Source organism: Priapulus caudatus, unplaced genomic scaffold (assembly GCF_000485595.1).
Source record: "Priapulus caudatus unplaced genomic scaffold, Priapulus_caudatus-5.0.1 Scaffold155, whole genome shotgun sequence".
NCBI lineage: Eukaryota > Metazoa > Priapulida > Priapulimorpha > Priapulimorphida > Priapulidae > Priapulus > Priapulus caudatus.
The window spans coordinates 436,405-441,913 of record NW_014577216.1 but is presented as its reverse complement, the minus strand read 5'-3'; the positions used below and the strand labels follow the sequence as shown (position 1 = coordinate 441,913).

At 42.2% G+C, this 5,509-nt stretch overlaps 1 long non-coding RNA gene across 1 annotated transcript; it reads left to right on the top strand.

The window, feature by feature from the left end:
- Positions 1-434: 434 nt before the first annotated feature.
- On the top strand, positions 435-5,162 carry LOC106806338. Its single transcript, XR_001393531.1, has 3 exons — positions 435-570; positions 1,844-2,075; positions 4,840-5,162. It is a non-coding gene; the product is annotated as an uncharacterized LOC106806338 (long non-coding RNA).
- Positions 5,163-5,509: the final 347 nt, after the last annotated feature.

The following is a 5,509-nucleotide window of genomic DNA, read 5'->3' as shown; positions in this document are numbered from 1 at the left end:
TATATAGTGGGTATAGTGGGTATATATATATATATATATGGTATAGTGGTAACTGGTTATATATATGGTATAGTGGTTATATATAGTGGGTATAGTGGGTATATATATATCAGGAGTACATAATAGGGTATTATGTACTCCTATTGGGTAGTACTTCTATAGGGTTATGTAGTTATGTAGTTATGTAGTTATGTAGTTATGTAGTTATGTAGTTATGTAGTTATGTAGTCCTCCTTGGTTATGTACTCCTATAGGGTATTATGTACTCCTTATGTACGCCTATTATGTACTCCTGATATATATATATATATATATGGTATAGTGGTAACTGGTTATATATATGGTATAGTGGTTATATATAGTGGTTATAGTGGTTGATATAATCAGCGTATATGTACTTCTATCTCTGTAGGAACGGTACGAGCACGCTACCTGACACGAGTCTGCGGATTGAAGCCCATAGGCTCACTCCTACCCCGGCGCCTGCGTTCTCTACAAGTCAGGTGAAAGTTCTGAACATCTACACACAGGATCTCGACTGGGCGAAAACTAAAAGCGATAGTATAGCCGGTAGGGTATATTTTGCGTACTACGTACTTTGTATTTTTTTTAGTGAAACTGAAAAAGAAATGTCGATGCTGGCAATGAAATTGATGTAACGGGTTGTTGTTATGGAACTAACAGTGGTGAGCGAGGGTAAACAAAGGTGTACATTCATTTTTCACGCTTGCTGCCCGCAATATTTTGCACCCAGTAGTATTTGGATATTTTTTTTCACAATTGTCAACGGTATGTGATGTTGTGTTAGTGATTACACCATTGGAATTAACGCGTGTTCAAGTGTTAACATATAACTAGTGACGGTGGCTCCTGCTACCAGACTGCCGTATATAAGCGCTGCACGTGCGGTAGTCGCTCTCTTTACATCATGTAAGCAAGCCACACTGACGTGTGAATAAACAGCTCCTAAGTTACTCACAATCTTATACGTTTCTATAACGCAACATGTGATACCGCTGGTTTCTGATCTTCTGCTGATACGTACACACCAACGTGTGTCAGCGATCGGGGTTTAACAGGCAGGGGCCCGTTATCAGAAACAAAATTAGTCTTAACATTAGTCTTAACACTAGTCTTAACATTAGTCTTAACATTAGTCTCAACATTAGTCTTAACATTAGTCTTAACATTAGTCTTAACATTAGTCTTAACATTAGTCTTAACATTAGTCTTAACATTAGTATTAACATTAGTCTTCGCACATTGGTCCTACCATTAACTGATGGAAAACGAAGTATCGTGTGTTGATCTCTTACCAACCGACTGACGTACCAGTAGATTTGTTAGCCTAGTCGACAGAGGCTTTGGTCACTGAGATCCTAAGCCAGATGACAATCTGCGAGCACGGCAAAATCTACATACATACCCACATACATACATGCATACACACATGTCTACAAACATAGATAGATACATACATACATACATACGAACGCACGCACGCATGCACACACATACGTATGCCTACATACATGCCTACATACATGCCTACATACATATGCCTACATACATACATACATACATACATACGTACATACATACATACATACGAACGTACATACATACATACATACCCACATACGTACATACATACATACATACCCACATGCCCATGTACATGCCTACGTACATCCATACGTACATGCTTACGTACATGCCTACGTACATGCTTACATACATACGTGCATACCTACGTACATACCTACATACATACCTACATACATACCTACATACATGCATACATACATGCCTACATACGTTGCACTACTTTTTTACCCACTAGATGGCACCATGGTCGCCGCCCGTGATCTAGAGTATGACTCTCGTCGGAGCTCGATGACGTCGATCGGTCAAAACATGCCGTTGCAGTGGGTCGACTTTGGCATCTACGACTATCTCAGCTTCGCTGAGTACACGGAAGTCGACGAGGAGTACGATTCGGATGACCCCAACTTCAGTCTGAGCGTCGGGCCACCTAACATCTAGATATAGCGACGCCGCCCGCTGGAATCACGGTAGGTTTCGCATATAAAACAATATATATAACACAATGATGAATCAACAAATATTGCATTGTGTGTTGCTGCATGGTGTGAGATACTGCACTGGGTATTTCTAACACAATGATGAAACAACAAATACTGCATGGTGTGACGCTACATAGTGTGAGATACTGCATGGTGTATTTCTAACACAATGCTGAATCAACAAATACTGCATGGTGTGTTTCGAACACAATGGTGAAACAACAAATACTGCATGGTGTATTTCGAACACAGTGATACACCATCTGTATTGTTAGATACTGCATGTTGTGTTTTGAACACAATGATGAAACAACAAATACTGCATGGTGTGTTACTGCATGGTGTTAGATAATGCATGGTGTATTTAGAACACAGTGTTCAGCTAAGCGCCTGTGCATCGTGCATTGGGGACATATACTACATGGTGAACAGCGATGAATAATGACATATACTATTACAAGGATAGAAATTAACTTTTGAACACGGGAGTTCAACGGACTCCCTACCATCAAAAAGAGGGAGTCTGCAGCAAAATGGGGGAGTCCATCCTGAGGTTCAAAATTAAAGATATTAACAATAACGCATGTGCTTATTTTTAAAATTCATTCGGTTGCAAATCTGCCAAATTTTCTTTGGACATGAGCTGAAAAATAAGGCAATTCCGCGAGGCCGTGCTCTGGAACGAACTAATTAGTATGGCAGAATTTTCAGGGAGTCACACGGACTCCTGCATATTATATATGATATATCCTATGCCAAATCAGGGAGTCCGACAGTAAATCAGGGAGTATTCGACTCCGGACTCCCGTTAATTTCCAACCTTGTTATTATCTGACATTATTCACCTGCCGATGGTGAGTATTCAAGCAGCAGATCTGCCTGCTCCTTATACTTGCGCGCTCATTTAATAGGTGTATATATTCATAATGCTATTATCTGCTGCGACGCTAACCAGCGTCTATATAATTGGCACAGCTACGCGGAATGTCGCCGCCATTCCCCGAGGAGGATATAGATAGAAGCCGGCAAGGTATCGTCTATCAAAAGAGGACGTAAACAGCTCCCATCTTAATTATGTGTGACAGGCAGGGTATTAGTAGGCTGCATGACATGTAAAGGCAGGTGTAGGATGACAATTCATACAAAGCTTAAGCCTAACGCAGACCTGCGACTTTTTCATGCAACTCGACAGTGATTCTAGAATCGCTATAAAAATTGCTGTGAAATCACTACGTCTGCGGGAACGTGCAACTGGAACCCGAAGCGACTCTGGTCGCTTGCGACGAGTTGCAAGAAATCAAACTGTTTTGATTTTGAGCGACTCGTCGCTCCTAATCGCTCCCAAATTGTTCTAGAATGTGCGCACACGCCGTGACACATCGACCGATCGCTTGCGGTTGCAGGTTGCAGCGACGAGCAACCAAAAATCACAGGTCTGCGCTAGGCTTAAATGGCCGGACACACTAGGCGATTTTTAATGCGATCTAATCGAGCGAGTAAAGTCGCTTGGCAAAATTGCCTAGTGTGTCCATCGCCGCGACCGACGATTTGCAGCGGCGACTTAGTCGCCCGATTCGATCGCATCGATCAGAACGTTTTGATATTATCACGCCACTTTTTAATCAATCGCACTTCAGTCGCCTAGTGTGTCCACTTCGTCGATCACTTTAACTCGACTGAAAAATTCACCAGCCAATCAGAGTTGTTCAATCATACTGACGTAATTAGACAAAATGGCAGCTTCAATGGAGTCAACGTGGTCTTCTGACAAAGTGGCAGAATTGATCACTTTGTGGGAGGCGAATCCCCTCTTATACGATGTGTCCCTGTCTGAGTACAGGGACAGAACGAAGAAGGAGGCCGTAAAGATATCGATGGCAGCGAAGCTCGGCGTCACCGGTAATTGACCGGGGAAAATTGATAAACAATACACGTGTACTGTAGGCCTAAAGTAAGCACTAGTACAAAAATACAAGTCGCTTCGCTACAAGTCGTCACGATCCCGTTTTATTTGTACACAAATTGTCTAATTTTGTAAGTCGTGTAAACGCTTTCGTACATATATGTGTGGTGGCGGTAGTGCACGGTAGGTGGCGGTAGGAACTCGCCGTCAAAAATCGCGTGATGTGTCCACTCGACTCGCGCGATCAAGTTTCACTAGAATTATCGGGCGATAAAGTCGCGCAACTAGTTGTCAGAAAAAATCGCCTAGTATGTCTGGCCCTTTAGTTAGTCAGCGTAGCCTGAGTGTAACCCGTTACAGAATACGTCGTGATCGTGACAAGTAATATTATTAAATCTTTATTGCATGTAAATCAAATACAAGTACATGTACTGACGACAGTCTTTTTCATGGAGAAAAAATCTGATAAATGCAATATAGTGTTGAGCAGTTAAAATAATAAAATAATATCAGGAATATCTATCTTAGCTTACATATTAAAGTCTTATATACCTTAGTGACGAGGAGTTATCTGCTGCAGTGATTATCACCATGATCATCACGTCTGAAACAAGGCAATTCTGAGCAACCAGGGCCGTAGGCTGAGCAAATTACACATATAATTATCAAGAGTATATAATGGGAGTTCTCCCATATATACTCTTCGTTTCTATAATGTACGTCGATGGTTGCTCAATTAAAACTGACTTCTTCTCACTCACTCATTTGTGTCCTTTTTTGTGGTGAGCTACAGTGTCATTGACACTTTCATTTTTCTCCTAGACGGCTGCAGTTTTTTTTCTGTTTTAGGTCGACCCCCACCTTCTCAACTCCGGAGTAACGACGAAAATTGGCACGTGGCAAGAAGGAGTTCGTCGGATCTGTGCTTGGTGCGTGATGTATCTGTGCCTGACGACGCTGTCGAGTCGAGCGCTGTGTGCACACGATCGCAAAAAAACACGAGCTTGTTTCGCAAACCTAACGACGTAAGCACCCGCCGGATATTGTGAAGGAAAGGCTTTGATTGCCCTGCGATGCGGTTTAATGGCAACAGTGCGGGAAAATGAAAGGTCGAGGATACGAGGGGGCGAGAGCCTGATCTGCAGGTTCGTAGTAAGGGTGCGCATTAGTGTATCTATTGCGTAGGTCGCCGATTCGATAGCTACAATGCCAGCAAATAAATGTAGCTGTGGCCCCGATTTATTCAAAAGCTAATAATACCCCTTGGTATTATTAAGGTATTATTAGCTCTTGATCGTATCTATACCTATAGACCCGCTTCTAGGAAATTGCACTTTTGGGGTCAAGCCGCAACCAACCAGGCTGATTGTTTAAGGCTTTGGCTGTTATGGCGTCTGAAGCGAATCTGGCCGATTCAAGCAAGGCGGTGAACGGTAGCTCATAATAGAGTATTAGTACAGTCGGTTAGGTCAGAATATCATCTAAATCGTTCAAATTGTGAAAAAAGTGTGAAAATTGG